General features: G+C 41.8%; 1 long non-coding RNA gene across 1 annotated transcript in view; it reads left to right on the top strand.

The window, feature by feature from the left end:
* Positions 1 to 23,673, top strand: part of LOC126278189 (uncharacterized) — a 44,881-nt gene extending 21,208 nt beyond the window's left edge. Inside the window, exon 3 of the long non-coding RNA XR_007550673.1 lies at positions 23,448 to 23,673. This is a non-coding gene — a long non-coding RNA (uncharacterized LOC126278189). The remainder of the gene's footprint in view (positions 1 to 23,447) is intronic.
* The last annotated feature ends 271 nt before the right edge of the window (positions 23,674 to 23,944 follow it).

Below are 23,944 nucleotides of genomic sequence, written 5' to 3'. Positions count from 1 at the left end.
TCCATCGGTAATGCTGGAATTCGATATGATGTTGGCCCACCTTTAGCCTTGATGACAGCCTCCACTCTAGCAGACATACGTTCATTCAGGTGCTGAAAGGTTTCTTGGGGAATAGGAGACCATTCTTCACGGAGTGTTGCACTGAGGAAATGTATCGCCGTCGGTCGGTGAGGCCTGGCACGAAATGAGCGTTTCAAAAATCCCAAAGGTGTTCTAAAGGATTCAGGTCAGGACTCTCTGCAGGCCAGTCCATTACAGGGATGTTATTGTCGTGTAACCACTCCGCCACAAACAGTGCATTATAAACAGCTGCTCGATCGTGTTGAAAGATGCAATCGCCCTCCCCGAATTGCTGCTCAACAGTGGGAAACCAGAAGGCGATTAAAACATCATTGTAGGCCTGTGCTGTGATAGTGCCACGCAAAATCAACAAGGAGTGCAAGCCCCCTCGCCGGCCGCGGTGGTCTCGCGGTTCTAGGCGCGCAGTCCGGAACCGTGCGACTGCTACGGTCGCAGGTTCGAATCCTGCCTCGGGCATGGATGTGTGTGTTGTCCTTAGGTTAGTTAGGTTTAAGTAGTTCTAAGTTCTAGGGGACTGATGACCACAGCAGTTGAGTCCCATAGTGCTCAGAGCCATTTGAACCAAGCCCCCTCCATGAAAAACACGACCACTCCATTACACGACCGCCTCCGAATTTTACTGTTGCTACTACACACGCTGATAGATGACTTCGCCAGGCATTCGCCATACCCACACCCTGCCACATTGTGTACCATGATTCATCACTCCCCACAACGTTTCTCCACTGTTAAATCGTCCAATGTTTACGCTCCTTACACCAAGCGAGGTGTCGTTTAGCATTTACCCGGATGATATACGGCTTATAAGCAGCCACTCGACCATGAAATCCAAGTTTCCTCACCTCCCGCCTTACTGCCATAGTACTTCCATTGGATCCTGATGCAGTTTGGAATTCCTATGTGATAGTCTGGATAGATGTATGCCTATTAAATATTGCGATCCTCTTCAGTTGTCGGCGGTCTCTGTCGGCCTGTACGCTTTCGTGCTATACGTGTCCCTTGACGTTTCCACTTCACTATCACATCGGAAACAGTGGACCTAGGGATCTTTAGGAGTGTATATGACACAAGTGTCACCCTATCACCTGAGCACTTTCGACGCCCGTGAGTTCCGCTGAACGCCCCATTCTGCTCTCTCACCATTTCGAAAGACTATTGAGGTCGCGGATACAATCTGTCGCCCCTGCTGTTGAATCTTTACGTCGAAGAACGAATGAGGGAAATAAAAGAAAGGTTCGATTGTGGAATTAAAACTGAAAGAGATGCGTAGTTATAGGACGAGCCGGCGCTCACGAGCTACTGCTCATAAAGCTATTGATAAATGTTATTTGCGACTGGAGCAAGGACTACGCAAAATAAAGTGCAATTGAAAGGTACTGACTCTGCAGATGCTGTGGATGGACCTTGGGGTTTCGTTGTAGCAGCACTGATTTTCAGTACCGTATCAATACAGCTCATACTTATTCACACGGTAGCTGTTGGTTGACTGTTGCTGTTGTAATTTGGTGTGGTGAATTTGGTGGTCCTGGAAGTTTCAGTGATTAAGATGTAATTATATAGCGTACTTTGAATTCTTTTGATGTGTTTCAAATGGTTCAAATGGCTCTGAGCACTATGGGACTCAACTGCTGTGGTCATTAGTCCCCTAGAACTTAGAACTACTTAAACCTAACTAACCTAGGGACATCACACACATCCATGCCCGAGGCAGGATTCGAACCTGCGACCGTAGCAGTCGCACGGTTCCGGACTGCGCGCCTAGAACCGCGAGACCACCGCGGCCGGCTTTGATGTGTTTAATTGAGACATAGGTACATCTGGTTTTAATGCTAATATGCCTTTTATTGTAAGAACACATGGTTACCTGATAAGATGATTTATGTAAGATGTAAAGGACATGTGTGTGAAACTGTAAATTAAAGAAAGGAACTAAAAATCAAGGTGTAGGGATGTCAGCAATAGGATACGCTGATGACGTTACTATATTCAGTGATAGTGAACAAGAATTACAGGATCTGTTGAATGGAATGATCAGTCTAATGAGTAGAGAATTTGGATCAAAAGTAAATCGAAGAAAGCTGAAAGTAATGAGAAACAACAGGAATGAGAATAGCGAGAAACTTAACATCAGGATTGGTGATCTCGAAGTAGATGAAGTTACGAAATTCTGTTACCTAGGCAGCAAAATAATCCATGACGGATGGAGCAGGGAGGACATCAAAAGCAGACTAGCACTGACAGAAAAGGTATTGTTAGCCAAGAGATGTCTACTTGTATTGAATATACGCTTTCATTTCAGAAAGAAACGGATATCTGGAGCACGGCGTTGTGCGGTAGTGAAAGACCGACTGTGAGAAAACTGGAAAAGCAGAGAATCGAAGCATTTCAGATGTGGTGCTACACTCGAGTGTTGAAAATGGATTGACTTATTCGGTGAAGAAAGAGGAAGTTCTGTGAAGAATCGGTGAGGGAAGGAATATACGGAAAATACAGACAAGACGATGGGACAGGATGGTAGTGTGGCACGGCACGGTACTTTTTTTACCGCCCTGCCAGTGTCCAGCAATGTTCAATTGTCTAGCTACAAGCTGCACTAGAAAATACTAGACCACTACTGTCTACTGCCGGTCGCAACATAAATAGAATTGTCCGGTAAACGGGATGTGGCCAGCTTCTGAAATATAAGTGTTAATTTGGCAATATAAATTTTCAGATGTATTTTTACGATAAAGATCACAGTTAATACTGCCAAGTCCGTACTAAGTGGCTACACAATGTAAAGTTCCCACGCACACCACAATCACACACGTAGCCAGTTTATGGTATTTACACCCGTTACCGAAGTTAATAGAGTTAACTGGATCGTTTAGTTATGAAATCCTCGTTCAAATGTTGTGCACTCTGCTCTACACGTAATACCTGTTCCAGCCTTAGTTCGCACAACACGCCACGCGGTTCTAACAGTCAAATGATATTCCGTCCGAAATTCCACACGACTTCCACTATACCGTTCACTTAAATACTCATACTTCGTGAATTCGTAAATAGCATTTTTCCGCGATTTTACAGTACTTTCGTCGGAGCTGCTTTCAGTGACATGTTACTAGTTCGAACCCTCAGCCCCGACTTACTTAGATCTAGTGATGGGGAGCTCGTGAATGAGTCGTTCAAATGAACGCTTCACTCCAATGAAGTGTGAACTAACCACTCAATTTCAATGAACTGGTACTTCAAACTTTCGCAAATAACACACTTCACATCTTTTTTCTAGTTCACTCACTCTCTTCCCCTCTCCCTCATCCCATTACATCAGCGCTACGTCTCTCATTCTCGCTTCAGATCCCCTCTACTGCCTGTCCACGAATCGCGCGGCGTTTGTGGGAAACGATAGGTTTTGCGATGGTTTGTGGAAGTAAGGGGCGAGGGGAAGGCAGCGTCAGCTGCTTCCAGCAGTGCCAACATCATTACCCGTGATTATTTCTGCAGTTCAGTTATACTTCGCGTCCTCCGGTATTCTACCGTTGGCAGCGTTTGCGGACAAATGAATATTACAGATACAAACGAAGAGGCTGGCTGTGTGAGCATGCACAGGCAAAGGTTTGTTAATAACACTGAAAGAGGGATTTTACCTGAGATCGTACCAATGACTACAGGTGACAGTTTACGTTTTGAATCTGGAGGGTTATTATTCTCGACAAAAATAAAATCTACAGAAAAACTTCTGAATAATTACTTAACGTTGATATATAGACAATGTGACAGTGGTAAACATACTCATTCTATTTTGGATAAAATTTTAAAAGAACATGAAATTGGACTGCATTTCGTTGATAGCCCTAGTTTTCAGTCAATGAATACAACAAATAATGTTTCACTTTGCAGATAGACTGTTTTGGGCGCTTCATGAGAAAATGTCGAGCAAGATTAAATGTAATACCTTCTTCATATGTGACAGGTTTCTCTGTTTATCTTTCGTTTGTCCCCTTCGACCATGCTCTATTTACGTTAGCTCAGACGCTGTAAGAGCGTAAAGCGTTGCGTGCACGTTACTGCATAGATCGGCCACCTGTTGGTAAAATTATGAAGTATTACGAAGTTTTATTGTACGAGCGAGGCGAAGCGACCGTAGCCACGGCTGAGCGGCGAACTGGGCAACTTCGCCAGGCTTCGTTACTTCATGAATAAACTACTTCATTTGAATGCTTCACGACAAAGAGTTAAATGTATGAAGTAGTTCACGGGAATGAACGAATTCGACCCATCTCTACTTAGATCACACCAAAGGCTCTGTTCCCAGCATAGATTGGCGCGAGCCTGCATTTTTCTGATTGGCTGATATCTCAAACAGCAAATACGGTTGCAGTATTATCCCGCACTAACCCGCGCTTTACTTCAATGACCAATCATAGTAAACCATTTGTTTCTATGCCAATTTCTAAATAAATAAATTTACAAAAGAATGAAATACAAAATTACTCCTTCCGAAATTACCGATTAATTTGTGTGCAACTCACGATTTATTACTACCACAAACTGAATGCACATTTAATTATAGTAAATCCCCTGCATAGTTTAACTGGTACTTCGTGAATAAACAAAACTATTTTCATTTACTTGTGTTCTTCTTCGCTCATACAACACTCACACTGATAATGACTAAACATATAAAACAATTATAAGTATGCAAATACATTAAATATTAGCCAAACATAACTTTACAACATTGTTTTGACTACGACTGCTAGCACTGTCCGTCAACTGCTGACCTCTGCCGCCTACTAGTACAACTACGTGCAGCTCTGTAGCTCAGGTCCACGTCAGCTGGTGACATCTGACGATGACTCATGGCTATAACGATATCGTCCTAACAAGTGACAGGAGCGATGCGAAGGCGCTACGCCTTAGTATTACATCTGTTAAGACATCACGGAATAGCTTTCATGGCACTAGAGGAAGCTTCAGAGAGCAAACACTGTAGAGGAAGACAGAATTTGGAATACAGCTGCAAATAACTGAGGACGTTAGTCTGCAAGTGCTACTGTGAGGTGAAGGGGTTGGTACAGGAGAGGAATTCGTGACGGGCAGCGTCAAACCAGTCAGAAGACTGATGACAAAAAAAATGAAATAAAAAAATAAAAATGAAGGCTCCCTCCACTGACCTGGATCCTCCTGACGATTGTCGCTAGGTAATCGCTTTCAACAGTGCACGCCAACGATCATCTATCCGATGAAGCATACAAAGCATTCATCGGAAAATGTCACCTGACGCCACTCAGTGCGGTAACAGCCTTCGTCGCTAATGGAAACAGTGGAGGCCAAGAGATAGCAACGGTCGTTGAGGAGACACTGTTAGTACCCCTCGGTTCGTGTGGGTGACAGTTGCTCAACAGCTGGGCATCTGTCGGCCCGTACACATCTTCGCAGCCGTCTTTCTCCCCTGTCATTTAGGACCCGTGGCACGCCACAGCTGCCCTCACGTCTCTTTTGGATAGCGCCTGTACGGTGTATCATACATTAACCACTGCGGCACGCGAAAAGCTTACAAACTTAGTCGTTTAGGATATCCTTCCACCCTTTGTCCAAAAGCCCTTTTGTCGAAAGATAAATCGCTCCCTGTACACAGTATTACGAAGACTGCACTGGTTTTGACCGATGACCTCAACAGTTTGGTACCATAGGAACTTATCACCACCACTGCACTGGTTTCCGCGTTACCCCAACTTTTTTTGTATGTCTTTGGCTGCTTGTGCTGCCACCAGCAGTCTGTGGGTGGTTATGGCAAGTTGATGTGGAACATGGGCGGGGCCACATTACTGTGACTGGAACGTGTACCATTCTTAAGTGGCACCTCTGATTCATATACAGCAATCACTTGTATAGTCAACGCACAGTCAACTAAATAAGAACTTAAAGACAAAAAATACGTATCAACATGCAAACAGCTTACGGGAATGCTGCCGACTGATTACCTCGACAACCGTCGTTATATCAACAGGTGAACACTCCGTCATTTTCAAGAGCCTTTCAAGCTAATTTACGTCCTCGGCTGATGGGGCTACGCCGAAAAAGACCCGTATTGCGTCACATGCGAAAAGGCTACACACACCGTACAAGACTAGTGCTACACGCAAGGAAACATGACGAGCGTCAGAAGTTATCAAAAGTGAATATTAGTGAACAAATGATAAACAGTTGGTATTAACGCCACTCCTCTGATATGTAAGCAGACACAGAGCAGAACTGCAAACAGAGCTTTGAAAAACTCGTCTGTCTCTGTTTATAAGGTCACTAGCGTAATGTGGTTGGCAGTTGTATCCCAGGCAGTTACCCCGTGTCATACATGAAACGCCACATACGCTTACGACAAGCGAGAACATCCGCTGTTAGTACCGTTCGGCTTAAAACTGAATAGAGATGGAACCTTTTGTCCAAATTATTTTTGTGATTTTTCTCTCTGTCTCGTAAAACAAAAGTGTGACAGACTGAATGCTACTTGTTCATCTGTTGGTAATTGGTATTATTGATCACTTGTGACGTTGGTCATTTTAGACTGTGTAGTGGTGGAAGCTTTTTACCGTGCAATCTCTATACACGTGCCGTTTGTAGAATTTTGTTTTCTAAATCTAAATTTACATCTACATTTATACTCCGCAAGCCACCCAGCGGTGTGTGGCGGAGGGCACTTTACGTGCCACTGTCATTACCTCCATTTTCTGTTCCAGTCGCGTATGGTTCGCGGGAAGAACAACTGTCTGAAAGCCTCCGTGCGCGCTCGAATCTCTCTACTTTTACATTCGTAATCTCCTCGGGAGGTATAAGTAGGAGGAAGCAATATATTCGATAACTCATCCAGAGACGCACCCTCTCGAAACCTCGTGAGCAAGCTACACCGCGATGCAGAGCGCCTCTGTTGCAGAATCTGCCACTTGAGTTCGCTAAACATCTCCGTAACATTATCACGGTTACCAAACAACCCTGTGACGAAACGCGCAGCTCTTCTTTTGATCTTCTCTACGTCCTCCGTCAACTCGATCTGGTACGGATCCCACACTGATGAGCAATACTCAAGTATAGGCCGAACGAGTGTTTTATAAGCCACCTCCTTTGTTGATACTTCAAATCGTTCCGAACGCATACTCCCAGATATTTTACAGAAGAGGAGGAGGAGGAGGAGGAGGAGGAGGAGGAGGAGATTAGTGTTTAACGTCCCGTCGACAACGAGGTCATTAGAGACGGAGAGCAAGCTCGGGTGAGGGAAGGATGGGGAAGGAAATCGGCCGTGCCCTTTCAAAGGAATCATCCCGGCATTTGACTGAAGCGATTTAGGGAAATCACGGAAAACCTAAATCAGGATGGCCGGAGACGGGATTGAACCGTCGTCCTCCCGAAGGCGAGTCCAGTGTGCTAACCACTGCGCCACCTCGCTCGGAATTTTACAGAAGTAACTGCTACCAGTATTTGTTCCGCTATCGTATAATCATACAATAAAGGATCCTTCTTTCTATGTATTCGCAATACATTACATTTGTCTATGTTAAGGGTCAGTTGCCACTCCCTGCACCAAGTGCCTATCCGCTGCAGACCTTCATGCATTTCGCTACAATTTTCTAATGGTGCAACTTCTCTGTATACTACAGCATCATCCACGAAAAACGGCATGGAACTTCCGTCACTATCTACTAGGTCATTTATATATATTGTGATAAGCAATGGTCCCATAACACTCCCCTGTGGCACGCCAGAGGTTACTTTAACGTCTGTAGACGGCTCTCCATTGATAACAACATGCAGTGTTGTGTTTGCTAAAAAGTCTTCAATTGAGTCACACAGCTGGTCTGATATTACGAAGGCTCTTACTTTGTTTATCAGGCGACAGTGCGGAACTGTATCGAACGCCTTCCGGAAGTCGAGGAAAATAGCATTTACTTGGGAGCCTGTATCTAATTTTTTCTGGGTCTCATGAACAAATAAAGCGAGTTGGGTCTCACACGACCACTGTTTCCGGAATCCATGTTGATTCCTAGAGAGAAGATTCTGGGTTTCCAAAAATGACATGATACTCGACCAAAAAACATGTTCCAAAATTCTACAACCGACGTCAGAGATATAGGTCTATAGTTTTGCGCATCTGCTCGACGACCCTTCTTGAAGACTGGGACTACCTGTGCCCTTTTCAAATCATTTGGAACCTTCCGTTCCTCTAGAGACTTGAGGTATACGGCTGTTAGAAGGTGTGCAAGTTCTTTCGCGTACTCTGTGTAGAAACGATTTGGTATTCCTTCAGGTCCAGTCAACTTTCTTCTTTTGAGTGATTCCAGTTGATTATCTATTCCTTGGACACTTATTTCGATGTCAGCCATTTTCCGTTTGTGCGAGAATTTAGAGAAGGAACTGCAGTGCGTTCTTCCTGTGTGAAACAGCTTTGGAAAAAGATGTTTAGTATTTCAGCTTTACGCGTGTCATCCTCTGTTTCAATGCCATCGTCATCCCCGAGTGTCTGGATATGCTGTTTCGAGCCACTTACTGATTTAACGTTTGACCAGAACTTCCTAGGATTTTCTGTCTAGTCGATACATAGAACTTTACTTTCGAATTCACTGAACGCTTCACTCATAGCCCTCCTTACGCTAACTTTGACATCGTTTAGGTTCTGTTTGTCCGAGAGGCTTTGGCTGCGTTTAAACTTGGAGTGAAGCTCTCTTTGCTTTCGCAGCAGTTTCCTAACTTTGTTGTTGAACCACGGTGGGTTTTTCCCGTCCCTCATAGTTTTACTCGGCACTCACCTGTCTAAAACGCATTTTACAATTGCTTTAAACTTTTTCCATAAACACTCAACATTGTCAGTGTCGCAACAGAAATTTTCGTTTTGATCTGTTAGGTAGTCTGAAATCTGCCTTCTATTACTCTTGCTAAACAGATAAAACCTTCTCCCTTTTTTATATTCCTATTAACTTCCATATTCAGGGATGCTGCAACGGCCTGATGATCACTGATTCCTTGTTCTGCACTTACAGAGTTGAAAAGTTCGGATCTGTTTATTATCAGTTGGTCCAAGATGTTATCTCCACCAGCCGGTTCTTTGTTTAATTGCTCGAGATAATTTTCGGATAGTGCACTCAGTATAATGTCTCTCGATGCTCCGTCCCTACCACTCGTCCTAAACATCTGAGTGTCCAGGTCTATATCTGGTAAATTTAAATCTCCACCAAAGACTATAACATGCTGAGAAAACTTACGTGCAATGTATTCCAAATTTTCTCTCTATTGTTGTGCCACTAATAATGCTGAGGCAGGAGGTCGGTAAAAGGAGCCAATTATTAACCTAGCTCCGTTGTTGAGTGTAACCTCCCCCTACAATATTTCACAGGGGGGTCTTCAGTTTTGCCACGTGGTAAGAGAGAAAACGTCGTTCCAACAGGCTGTAATATATTTATTGCCCGTGTTGTTGGCTAACATTGACCGCCGGTCATTTTCAAGCACATACCACATACCACAAGCCTCACACTTCACATTACAAAACAGCCAGTACGTATGTACAGGCACAGGAAAACGATGTGTGCTCTTAAATATGTACTGGCTGTTGTGTGATGTGAGAGCTTTCGTTACAATATTTGCATGAATATGACCGCAGGGGGTAATAAGCTGGTAGCACAGAAAAGAAATACATTACTGTCTGTTTGGACAATGTCTTCTTTCTGAAAGCAAAAAAATACGCTTTTGGGTTGGCGTAGCCATGCTTTCTTTCTCTGCGATCTGTCATCTTTGCGTTGAAAATGACGGGGTGCGGGGTGTCCACTTCTCGAAATACCGGCGGTAATCGAAGACCCCGCCGGGGTGTATTCCTGTAAGCTACCTGAACACAGGACAACGAAAATACTTATGCAGTTGTAGCTGAGTCAGCACTAGTTGTTTCCTGCGTCAATTGCTGCAGCCAGAGTATCACGTCTGTGCATTACGCTTAATTTAAATCCTTAAGGACTTTAAGTTTAAAGTAAGCGCCAACTAGTTTTTTTACTACTTTCGGTGCTTTCAGTTGCTTGCCCTCCCACACACACACACACACACACACACACACACACACACACATATATATATATATATATATATATATATATATATATATATATATATGGTGTTAGAAATATCTAATTGTTTCATTATTGTGAGCCTTGTTTGAACAATTAGTATTTCAATGGTGTGTTTGCAGCATAGTGAGTGGGTTCTCTTCACTGAGTGTGGCTTGTTAAGTGAGTTGTAAGACCATCAAAGTTTGTAATTTAATTTAGAAAAAATTGTTTTGATTGTGTCTTTTATAGCATATATCTCTTATTAGACTTTTTCATTGGTATTATACATTGTGTATAATTTCATTCAGTAGCAATTTGTCTGTAGTTTAAGCAGATTATAATTTGAACTTAGAAGCCAAATACATTATTTAGTTGCTGATTAGAGATGGATGCAGAAGGGAACAGCATACCTTCCTGCTCATTTGGGCAAGGAGGTAGTGGAACAGAGTGTCATGTGACTTTCTTTGCCAAAAAAGCTGCTTTATGATGGTTGGCGGATTAAAACTGTGTGCCCGACCGAGACTCGAACTCGGGACCTTTGCCTTTCGCGGGCAAGTGCTCTACCAACTGAGCTACCGAAGCACGACTCACGTCCGGTACTCACAGCTTTACTTCTGCCAGTATCCGTCTCCTACCTTCCAAACTTTACAGAAGCTCTTCTGCGAACCTTGCAGAACTAGCACTCCTGAAAGAAAGGATGCTCATTCTGGAAACATCCCCCAGGCTGTGGCTAAGCCATGTCTCCGCAGTATCCTTTCTTTCAGAAGTGCTAGTTCTGCAATGATCGCAGAAGAGCTTCTGTAAAGTTTGGAAGGTAGGAGACGGATACTGGCAGAAGTAAAGCTGTGAGTACCGGACGTGAGTCGTGCTTCGGTAGCTCAGTTGGTAGAGCACTTGCCCGCGAAAGGCAAAGGTCCCGAGTTCGAGTCTCGGTCGGGCACACAGTTTTAATCTGCCAGGAAGTTTCAATACCTCTCAAGTTTGCCTACACCATGAAGTCCTGTTATTGACCCAATATGAGAAGTTACAAAAAAAATGCTTCAATCCCTTTGGGAAGGTGAATTATAATGTTAAGGCAGGAATTCACACTCTTGATACTGAAACAGCTAATAAGGCTTCTGATATGTTGAAGAAGCAGCTTGTTAATAACATAAAGCCAGGTCAGAAAATTTGTCCGGCTTGCAGGACTACCTTAAATAAACACTAGGACAAAGCTTTATCAGCCTCATCATCACATTCTGATGAGGACTTTACACAAAAAGAAGAATTAAATAGTAGCTTATTGTCTATCGGTATTTCACCCCTGAAGAGAACAGTAAGCTACAGAGATGAGCCCCAATATGTAAAGAAGAAAATTCAAAAGGCTCAAAATGTGATTAAAACCAGAATTGTAAATGCAATGGGAGTAAACCAACAAATTGAAGGTGCTAGTGAAATTAAGGAAAGTGTAAACTGTGCCGACTATGCACATTTGCTGATTAAACTCAAAGCCAAGATGCAGAATGCAATTCATATAGAACAGATGCAAATTTTAACGTTGGCCGCTGTAAGTTGGACAGTCAGACAAACAGAAACTCAGTTCGGCGTGTCCGAAAGAATGGTGAAGAATGCTTGGAAGCTTAAGGCAGAGAAGGGCGTCCTGGCACTTCCCGAAAATAGGCAAAGCAGGAAATTTCCAGCAGAAGTTGCTAGTAGAGTGTGAAATTTTTTTTTTTTGATGATGAGTATAGTAGGGTGTGCTCTGGAAAAAAAGATAGTATTTCAGCTAGACTTTTAGATTGAGAAACATACATGCAGAAAAGATTGTTACTTGGCAATTTACGGAAATGTATGTTATCTATAAGAATATAAATGGTCCAGAAATAGCGTTCTCAAAGTTTTGTGAACTTAGACCCATATGGTGTGTAACAGCAGGAGCAGCTGGAACGCATGCAGTTGGCGTGTGTGCAATTCACTAAAATGTTATGCTTATGCATACCGGAGTTGGTATACGTGAAAATTATAAAGAGATTCTCAGCAAGGCAGTTTGTAGTTTGAACTCTAAACAGTGCATGCTACATCCCTGTGAAAGGTGTCCTGGGCCCGAAGCTATGTCATCTGAAATTGCCAGCGATATCCTAAATCATGAGCCACAGATAGTTATTGTGTTTAAGCAATGAGTACATACCGATCGGGCCACACTGGAGAACAAGCAAATGGTAGTGGATGAATTTATTGAAGACGTAAAAAATAAAATATGGAGTCTGTCTTGCCATCATTACATTGCCAAGCATCAAAGCTTGCATCTTAAAGGCCTTAAATGTCATCTGAAAGACGAAGAGATTGTTGTCCTAATGGATTTTGCAGAAAATTATTCTTTTATCATTCAGGATGCTGTGCAATGCTTCCACTGGGACAATAATCAAGCAACAATTCATCCATTTGTTATCTACTGTTGTCAAAATGAGAAAGTAGAATCTTTAAGTTTTTGCATTATCAGTCATTGTTTGCGGCATACCACTATTACAGTTCATGTTTTTATCAAAGAGCTCATCAAATATATAAAAGCACGGTTTGCACAAATATCCCACATTCATTATTTCAGTGACGGCTCCAGTGCTCAATATAAAAATTTCAAGAATTTCCTAAATTTGTGCTATCATAAGAGTGATTTTGGAATGACAGCCAAATGGAATTTGTTTGCTACTAGTCACGGGAAATCACCTTGTGATGGGATTGGGGGTACAACAAAGCGGTTAGCAGCAAGAGCAAGCTTGGAACGGCCACTTAATGGACAGATTCTTACTCCCCTGTATCTGTTCCACTTCTGAAAACATTAATCGAATTAAATTTGTTTTCGTCAGTAAAGATGAAATTGAAAAAAAAAATTGTCACAAGAAGAGAGCTTTAATCTTGGACAAACTGTAGCAGGCACTAGAGAAAATCATCACTTTTTACCTATTGATGAAACAACAATTCAGGTCAGCAGAGTTTCAAATGATTGACCATCTTTTCAAGCTAAAATGGGTCACAGTAATGATAGAGGCATATTAATGTCAGCTCTCCAACCAGGACAATATGTTGTATACATCTATGAAAACGTGTGGTGGATTGGGAATATCTGTGAGACCTCCACAGAGCAAAGGGATGCATTAATAAACTTTATGCAGCCACATGGTCCAGCAAAATCATTTTATTGGCCACCAAGAAGTGACAAGTTCTGGGTTCCGGAGCACCACATTATTGCAGTTATTCCAGCTAAATCAGTAAATTCATCAGGCCGGCAATACACCATTCCTCTTGACATTCATCAGAAAATTAATGAAGCATATCAAAAATTGAAATAGGTTAGAGGAAACGATCTAAAGAACCCAAGAGTGCCTTCTAATTCTACAGAGGGCACTTAAATAACTTTACTATCAGGCATGGGAAACTGTATAAAGAAACCCTTATCAGGCTTGGGATCCTGTGGTAAAGAAACCCACCCATGGCTGTTGTTGTAAGCTATCAGGCATGGCCCTTATGGCAAAGGGAATGCTGGTGTTCTCAGGTGAAATGAAACTAGTAGTGGTTAAGCCACAGTGGACCATAGTAACTCATTTATACATTTCTTTTCCATCAGTAAGCTGGTGTTGTTCATTAAACAGGCTACTAATAATTAGATGATTATGCAAATACATTTTACGATTTACATTCATTCTTAATAATTATAATTGTGTGTGTGTGTGTGTGTGTGTGTGTGTGTGTGTGTGTGTGTGTGTGTGTGTGTGTGTGTGTGTGTGTGTGTGAGAGAGAGGGGGGGGGAGGTGGCAATTAAGAAATAACAGGAACCATGCACCTTGCCGTTGGTGGGGAGGTCTGGGTGCCGCAGCGGTACAGATAGCCGTACCGTAGGTACAACCACAGCGGAGGGGTATCTGTTGAGAGGCCAGACTAACGTGTGGTTCCTGAAGAGGGGCAGCAGCCTTTTCAGTAGTTGCAAGGGCAATAGTCTCGATGATTGACTGATCTGGCCTTGTAACACTAACCAAAACGGCCTTGCTGTGCTGGTACTGCGAACGGCTGAAAGCAAGGGGAAACTACGGCCGTACTTTTTCCCAAGGGCATGCAGCTTTACTGTATGATTAAATGATGATGGAGTCCTCTTGGGTAAAATATTCCGAAGGTAAAATAGTCCCCCATTCGGATCTCTGGGCGGGGACTACTCAGGAGGAGGTCGTTATCAGGAGAAAGAAAACTGGCGTTCTACGGGTCGGAGCGTGGATGTCCGATCTCTTAATCGGGCAGGTGGGTTAGAAAATTTAAAAAGGGAAATGGATAGGTTAAAGTTAGATATAGTGGGAATTAGTGAAGTTTGGTGGCAGGAGGAGCAAGACTTCTGGTCAGGTGATTATAGAGTTATAAACACAAAATCAAATAGGAGTAATGCAGGAGTAGGTTTAATAATGAATAGGAAAACAGGAATGCGGGTAAGCTACTACAAACAGCATAGTGAACGCATTATTGTGGCCAAGATAGATACGAAGCCCACACCTACCACAGTAGTACAAGTTTATATGCCAACTAGCTCTGGAGATGACAAAGAAATTGAAGAAATGTATGATGAAATAAAAGAAATTGTTCAGATAGTGATGGACGACGAAAATTTAATAGTCGTGGGTGACTGGAATTCGAGTGTAGGAAAAGGGAGAGAAGGAAACGTAGTAGGTGAATATGAATTGGGGCTAAGAAATGAAAGATGAAGCCTCCTGGTAGAATTTTGCACACAGCACAACCTAATCATAGCTAACACTTGGTTTAATAATCATGGAAGATGGTTGTATACATGGAAGAACCCTGGAGATACTAAAAGGTATCAGATTATATAATGGTAAGACAGAGATTTAGGATCCAGGTTTTAAATTGTAAGACATTTCCAGGGGCAGATGTGGACTCTGACCACAATCTATTGGTTATGATCTGTAGATTGAAACTGAAGAAACTGCAAAAAGGTGGGAATTTAAGGAGATGAAACCTGGATAAGCTGAAAGAACCAGAAGTTGTACAGAGTTTTAGGGAGAGTATAAGGGAACAATTGACAGGAATGGAGGAAAGAAATACAGTAGAAGAAGAATGGGTAGCTCTGAGGGATGAAGTAATGAAGGCAGCAGAGGATCAAGTGGGTAAAAAGACGTGGGCTAGTTGAAATCCTTGGGTAACAGAAGAAATATTAAATTTAATTGCTGAAAGGACAAAATATAAAAATGCAGTAAATGAAGCAGGCAAAAAGGAATACAAACATCTCAAAATTGAGATCGACAGGAAGTGCAAAATGGCTTAGCATGGATGGCTAGAGGACAAATGTAAGGATGTAGAGTCTTATCTCACGAGGGGTAAGATAGGTACTGCCTGCAGGACAATTAAAGAGATCTTTGGAGAAAAGGGAACCACTTGCGTTAATATCAGGAGCTCAGATGGAAACCCAGTTCTAAGCAGAGAAGGGAAAGCAGGAAGGTGGAAGGAGTATATAGAGGGTCTATACAAGGGCGATGTACTTGAGGACAATATTATAGAAATGGAAAAGGATGTAGATGAAGATGAAATGAGAGATACGATACTGCGTGAGGAGTTTGACAGAGCACTGAAAGACCTGAGTCGAAAGAAGGCCCCGGGAGTCGACAACATTCCATTAGGACTACTGACAGCCTTGGGAGAGCCAGTCCTGACAAAATTCTACCATTAGGTGAGGAAGATATATGAGACAGGCGAAATATCCTCAGATTTCAAGAAGAATATAATAAATCCAATCCCAAAGAAAGCGGGTGTTGACAGATGTGAAAATTACCGAACAAGCAGTTTAATAAGCCACAGCTGCAAAATACTAACACGAATTCTTTACAGACGAATGGAAAAACTTGTAGAAGCTGACCTCAGGGAGGATCAGTTTGGATTCCGTAGAAACACTGGAACACGTGACGCAATACTGACCTTACGACTTATCTTAAAAGAAAGATTAAAGAAAGGCAAACCTACGTTTCTAGCATTTGTGGACTTAGAGAAAGCTTTTGACAATGTTGACTGGAATACTCACTTTCAAATTCAAAAGGTGGGAGGGGTAAAATACAGGGAGCGAAAGGCCATTTACAATTTTTACAGAAACCAGATGGCAATTATAAGAGTCGAGGGACATGAAAGGGAAGCAATGGTTGGGAAGGGAGTAAGGCAGGGTTGTAGCCTCTCCCCGATGTTATTCAATCTGTATATTGAGCAAGCAGTGAAGGAAACAAAAGAAAAATTCGGAGTAGGTATTAAAATCGATGGAGAAGGAATAAAAATTTTGTGGTTCGCGGATGACATTGTAATTCTGTCATAGATAGCAAAGGACCTGGAAGAACAGTTGAACTGAATGGATAGCGTCTTGAAAGGATAATATAAGATGAGCATCAACAAAAGCAAAACGAGGATAATGGAATGTAGTCGAATTAAGTCGGGTGATGCTGAGGGAATTAGATTAGGAAGTGAGACACTTAAAGTAGTAATGGAGTTTTGCTATTAGGGGAGCCAAATAACTGATGATCGTCGAAGTAGACAGGATATAAAATGTAGACTGGCAATGGCAAGGAATGCGTTTCTGAAGAATAGAAATTTGTTAACATCGAGTATAGATTTAAGTGTCAGGAAGTCATTTCTGAAAGTATTTGTATGGAGTGTAGCCATGTATGGAAGTGAATCATGGACGATAAATAGTTTAGACAAGAATAGAATAGAAGCTTTCGAAATGTGGTGCTACAGAAGAATGCTGAAGATTAGATGGGTAGATCACATAACTAATGAGGAGGTATTGAACAGGATTGGGGAGAAGAGAAGTTTCTGGCACAACTTGACCAGAAGAAGGGATCGGTTGGTAGGACATGTTCTGAGGCATCAAGGGATCACCAATTTAGTATTGGAGGGCTGCGTGCAGGGTAGAAATCGTAGAGGGAGACCAAGAGATGAATACACTAAGCAGATTCAGAAGGATGTAGGTTGCAGTAGGTACTGGGAGATGAAGAAGTTTGCTCAGGATAGAGTAGCATGAAGAGCTGCATCAAACCAGTCTCAGGACTAAAGACCACTACAACAACAACAAAAAGGTACGGCCAAACTTTCAGGAAACATTCCTCAAAAACAAAGAAAGAAAATACGTTATGTGGACATGAGTCCGGAAACGCTTACTTTCCATGTTAGAGCTCATTTAATTACTTCTCTTCAAATCACGCTAATCATGGAATGGAAACACAAAGCAACAGATCGTACCAGGGTAAGTTCAAACACTTTGTTACAGGAAATGTTCAAAACTTCCTCCGTTAGCGAGGATACATGCATCCACCCTCTGTCACTTGGAATCCCTGATGTGCTGATGCAGCCCTGGAGAATGGATTTATTGTATCACAGCCGTCAACAATACGAGCACGAAGAGTGTCTACATTTGGTTCCGGGGTTCCGTAGACAAGAGCTTTCAAATGCCCCCCTAAATGAAAGTCCAGAGGGTTGAAGCCAGGAGAGCGTGGAGGCATGGAATTGGTCCCCGAATCTGTTGGTGAGAAGTGTACGAACACTTCGACTGAAATGTGCAGGAGCTCCACCGTGCATGAACCACATGTTGTGTCGTACATGTAAAGGCACATGTTCTAGCAGCACAGATAGAATATCTTGTATGAAATCACGATAACGTGCTCCACTGATCTTAGGTGCTAGAACATGGGGCCCAATCAAGACATCGCCAACAATGCCTGCCCAAATGTGCACAGAAGATCAGTGTTAATGACGTGATTGCACAATTGCGTGCGGATTCTCGTCAGCGCACACATGTTGTATGTGGAAATTTACAATTCGATCACGTTGGAATGAAGCCTCATCCGTAAGGAGAACATTTGCATTGAAACGAGGATTGACACATAGTTGGATGAACCATTCGCAGAACTGTACCCTTGGAGGCCAATCACCTGCTGATTGTGCCTGCACACGCTGCACATGGTACGGATCCAACTGGTTCTCCCGTAGCACTCTCCATACAGTGATGTGGTCAACGTTACCTTGTACAGCAGCAACTTGTCTGACGCTGACATTAGGGTTATCGTCAACTGCACGAAGAATTGCCTCGTCCATTGCAGGTGTCCTCGTCGTTCTAGGTCTTCCCCAGTCGCGAGTCATAGGCTGGAATGTTCCGTGCTCCCTAAGACGCCGATCAATTGCTTTGAACGTCTTCCTGTCGGGACACCTTCGTTCTGGAAATCTATCTCGATACAAACGTACCGCGCCACGGCTATTGCCCCATGCTAATCCATACCTCAAATGGGCATCTGCCAACTCAGCATCCGTAAACATTGCACTGACTGCAAAGCCACGTTCGTGATGAACACTAACCTGTTGATGCTACGTAGTGATGTGCTTGATGCTAGTACTGTAGAGCAATGAGTCGCATGTCAACACAAGCACCGAAGTCAACATTACCTTCCTTCAATTGGGCCAACTGGCGGTGAATCGAGGAAGTACAGTACATACTGACGAAACTAAAATGAGCTCTAACATGGAAATTAAGCGTTTCCCGACACATGTCCACATGACATTTTTTCTTTATTTGTGTGTGAGGAATGTTTCCTGAAAGTTTGGCCGTACCTTTTGTCACACCCTAATATATATATATATATATATATATATATATATATATATATATATATATATATATATATATATACTGTTGTAGACTAATGTATCACTAGACAAACTGCATGCAGTAATGTTCGGCGAGTAGAGTGAACAGTTTATTGTGTGACCCATTTTCCACTTTTCCACGCTCGGCACATGATGTGATTTATAAGTACAAATAGATCGAAATGCTTCTGGCCATATACCAATATTTCAGAAAATGATATAGAAGCTACAATATTTCAACAGCGGAGAAATATTTTCATTACGTGTGTAGTGCAGTTGGTGTACGTTACATTCTCCGAGGAAGGTACTGCAATTTTCCACTTTCAATGTTTGCATTTCCAATTTCTAATTCGTTGTCTTCTCTTCTCTATTAATGTCTGTACCTAAAATGAAATTCTCATCAAACCATGCCACTGCAGCTTTCACGAACCTCGCTTCCGATGCAGCTGTGGTGGAATCCAATACATCTGAGGAAATTCCAACTTTTTATAAATGAATATGAAGTACCCTTCTTGTAACTGTCGCCATATGTTGTATGACCATGTACAATACTTACCTAAAACATTACAGCATTGGAAACACAAGTTCTACGCATAGCGAGCTCATATGTAGAGCCTGCCATCAGAATGAAGTAATCATGTTAATGGATTTCTTCGGTCTTGCCATGAAGTAATGTAGTATTTTAAGTGTTTGCCTTTACTAGGTTGGGCATTGCGTTACTCCATACCGGGTAGCCGACTCACGAACGTTACTGAGAGCCCATTCGAGAATTGCAACCTTGGTAATACTGCGATTGCCTTCCTACATTGCAGAGACGGGGCGCCCATCCGCAGAAGCTTCACACGCAAAACGGGCAACAATAACTCACATCCAGTTTCCCAATTTCTTAACCACAAAATATTATGGTTTAACTATTGCAGCCATCATTCTTCTGTTAGGTAGACGTAGAACACAACAGTGTACTGAAGGGATGTGTAACACCACCGTAGGCCTACTTTTGTTCTGCATGGTCACCGACATCATGGCAACCTAAATCATCCAACAAGTTTGCCGTGTGCAAAGCATAAGCCAATGCTTCGTTGCAGAAGTGACTCTTTCAAGAGCACAGTCATGGTTTTCGTTCCCAGTACGATTTAAGGTATCGACACATTGTTTACGCAGTAGTCGCACTACGAGCATGGGATTACGACACGTCATTTCCAGACGGACGTTCTGGATGTTAAGAAGATCTCCTCTTGTAATTAGCCGGCCGCTGTGACCGAGTGGTTCTAGGCGCTTCAGTCTGGAACCGCGCGACTGCTACGGTCGCAGTTTAAAATCCTGCCTCGGTCATGGATGTCTGTGATTTTGTTAGGTTAGTTAGGTTTAAGTAGTTCTAAGTTCAGGAGTGGAATTAAAATACAAGGTGAAAGGATATCAATGATACGATTCGCTGATGAAATATCTATCCTGAGTTAAAGTGAAGAAGAATTAAATGATCTGCTGAACGGAATGAACAGTCTAATGAGTACACAGTATGGTTTGAGAGTAAAGCGGAGAAAGACGAAGGTAATGAGAAGTAATAGAAATGAGAACAGCGAGAAAATTAACAACAGGATTGATGGTCACGAAGTGAATAAAGTTATGGAATTCTGCTACCTAGGCAGTAAAATAACCAATGACAGACGGAGCAATGAGGACATCAAAAGCCGACTCGCTATGGCAAAAAAAGACATTTCTGGCCAAGAGAAGTCTACTAATATCAAATACCGGCCTTAATTTGAGGAAGAAATTTCTGAGGATGTACGTCTGGAGTACAGCATTCTATGTTAGTGAAACATGGACTGTGGGAAAACCGGAACAGAAGAGAATCGAAGCATTTGAGATGTGGTGCTATACACGAATGTTGAAAATTAGGTGGACTGATAAGGTAAGGAATGAGGAAGTTCTACCCAGAATCGGAGAGGAAAGGAATATGTGGAAAACACTGATAAGGAGAAGAGACAGGATGATAGGACATCTGCTAAGACATGAGGGAATGGCTTCCATGGTACTAGAGGGAGCTGTAGAGGGCAAAAACTGTAGAGGAAGACAGAGATTGGAATACGTCAAGCAAATAATTGAGGACGTAGGTTGCAAATGCTACTCTGAGATGAAGAGGTTAGCACAGGAAAGGAATTCGTGGCGGGCTGCATCAAACCAGTCAGTAGACTGATGACCAAAAAAAAAGTTGTAGGGGACTGATGACCTGAGATATTAAGTCCCATAGTTCTCGGAGCCATGTGAATCATCTTGCAATTTCTAACAAGACAGATCGAAATAAAAATCTAGTAAAATTAGGCTCACTATTTGTAAATACTATTGTAATCCGCGCAGCGTAATTTTGTTTCCGGATCCTTTAAATAAATTTGATATTATTTTCTGAGATATTGAAACTAGTATAATTACTACAATTTCAACATATATAATTCTACTAATTAGTATAGCTGTATAATTAGTTGAATGATTCCTTCGTCTTTAACGAAATGTAAATTTGTATTTTCGGTTGTCTGAGAGGGTTGCTCCTCTATTTGTACAGTTAGCAATCTGTTGGTAAAATATGCAAGAAGATTGGATCTGCTATTACGCCAGTTCGATTTTACCAATCACAGTAAGTGGTATCACAATGCTGAATCGTTTAGACCGCGAGAAAACTTTAATTCGGACGAATGTCACAGAAGTCGATATTCTTCAGTATTCTAGAGCCAATGCTGGATATTATTTACTATGTTAGAATACCGGTAAAAATTTCAGTAGAAGCGTGTGTAACCTCAACGAATTCTGATAACAGCTTTATTTATTGTTTTTTGAACATTTATTGTTTTATTTACTATACTGCATTCACAACATCAGTGGTGCAGCTCACACATCGATCGGGGAAACGGAACCTAGAGCTTTCGCTACCGTTACCAGAGCTGTGCGTAACGTTGTGCTGGATTCAGTGACTTCAAGAATTCATTGACTTAATTACCAGTTGGGCTAGTGTAGAGTTGTGTGTCTTGAAGTGCGTTGTTAGCCATGATGGAATAAATTAAAAACGCCAAGTAATTGTGGCTCAGAAAACGGAGGTAGTCAACCAGTAAGGACTAAGGTAGAAGATGTATGCTCAAAATTTGGAACTCAAATTGGGGCTATAGACATAAAACCAGAAAACACGATTGTAAGTTAAATGATGCATTCGAAAGAATTGAGACCAATTTGAACAATAAACTGGAGGGGCCAGAAATTAGATTTCATGAAGTAGAGACGACATTTGCTTCCAAAGTGGAAGTATTTGATGGGAATTTGAGGGAGGATGTGGGAAAGAATAAACTGAAGTTGACAGTCGGGAGAAAAAATAGTTAGGTCCATTCAGCAAAATCTTAGCGATGAAGTGGTAAAGGTTAACTCATGATTTGAAATGAAGCTGAATGTAGAGGTTAAAGGTAGTGTTCAGTCAGTGGTGAGAAGTTTTGAAATTAATTTAGAGGCCATTGCCATTCGTCTGGACAGTGTGGAAGCTAATGAATTGCACTTTCCTAATATGGTACCTTCTATAGAGAGCCAAGCGTCAAAAGCAAGTTAGTCCGATTATAAATGTTACAGCCTGATTAGAAGAAGAGATTGGTTGATAGGACATGTTCTGGTAATAGAAGCAAATGTTGTAGGTGACTCTGTAGAGAGAGACAAGGAGAGAAGTCTAATACATGGATTCTAATGAATAAACAGTGTTGAAATCACTATCACCGATCAAGGTAAGGATTGGAGGATTACCCTGAATAAAACCATTGGAGGAAAGGTACAGAATTTTCCTTCCCTAAAAACACTGCAATCAGCCAGTACATTTTTGTTGTGTTACACATATTCATCAAGTTTATAATATTTATAAAACCAATGCAGTTAGTGACGTAGCTGCAAACATTAACTGATATGTAGAAGAAATCGACATACCTACTGCCATGATGTCTGACAATAGTGCACAATTCATATCAAAAGAGTGCCACACAATTTAGCAGCTCTTCGTATCAAAATATTGTATACAACACCATACTAACCACACCAACCACATGAAAACTGAGATATCATACTAGCGTAAATATACTGTAGAAATATATACATCACAGGGGGAAAATGTGTTCAATTGTTTGAACATGTCATGCACTGCGTTGGTCGTGAATGTACTGGTCCGCCACCATACTAAATCCATAAGTCAAAACTGTCACCTGATTTAATTACTGTATGACTTTCCCAGAGAAGAACTCGAATTGAAAATCTGGGAGACGCCATTAGAGGAACGACATGAGTGGGGGACAACATGAGAGAGAAGATGGCTAGATGAGAAGACAGACACACATAACTTCCAATTTGATTCTGGTTCAGAATCAGCTAATATCCAGAGAGGAAGCCGGAGATAACTAAAAAAAATTTCCACTTCATTAAAGGATCATTTATAGTATTCGAAAAACCAATGGAAAATGTTAGAAACTAACCAAACGTAAGTCAGATGAAAAGTAGGGGACTAGAAATTCCATTAGGTTAAGAAAATGGTGCCGTAGAGGAGACTAAGTAAAAATCAAATTTATTTAGAAGGTTTTGATAGTACAACTTTGCAAGTTTGTTTTACCAGTTTTTTGTTTTCGTTTGTTGCAGTGTAACGTAGCACGACATTGCCAGATAACATTCAGTACAGTATAACAACCAGACGTGTATCACGGGGGCTGCAGGAAGAAGCCTCAGCCGTCAGTCACGCTCAGCTGACGCTTGCGTCTGTGGGAACGAAGGGAAGTAACGCCTAGTAGGAACGCAAATTCATGCGCTCTACGAATCTAAATAAGCTTCAGTAATTATTAATCGATTATGTTCAAACTTAGTACCCATTATTTGTTATTCAGCACATGATCTTGTAAATTGTTCCATTTACAGTTTCGGAGATTGAGAAAATTACTTAAAATTAAGAAAGCCGACACTTCGGTCTAAAAAATCAGTTAGGAACAATAACACATTGTCTTTTGTTATCATTTAAAGTCATCCACAGTTCAAATTGTATAAAAATAAATGAATTGGTATTTTTATTTTCAAAACTATAATTACTCTGCTTTTGGTTGTGTAAAAAGCATTCGAAATTATTATTCGTTGATTATTTTGTT

The sequence above is a fragment of the Schistocerca gregaria genome, chromosome 6 (assembly GCF_023897955.1).
Source record: "Schistocerca gregaria isolate iqSchGreg1 chromosome 6, iqSchGreg1.2, whole genome shotgun sequence".
In the NCBI taxonomy this organism is placed as follows: domain Eukaryota; kingdom Metazoa; phylum Arthropoda; class Insecta; order Orthoptera; family Acrididae; genus Schistocerca; species Schistocerca gregaria.
Note: the sequence above shows the minus strand (reverse complement) of the source record. Positions and strands in the feature narration are given on the sequence as shown.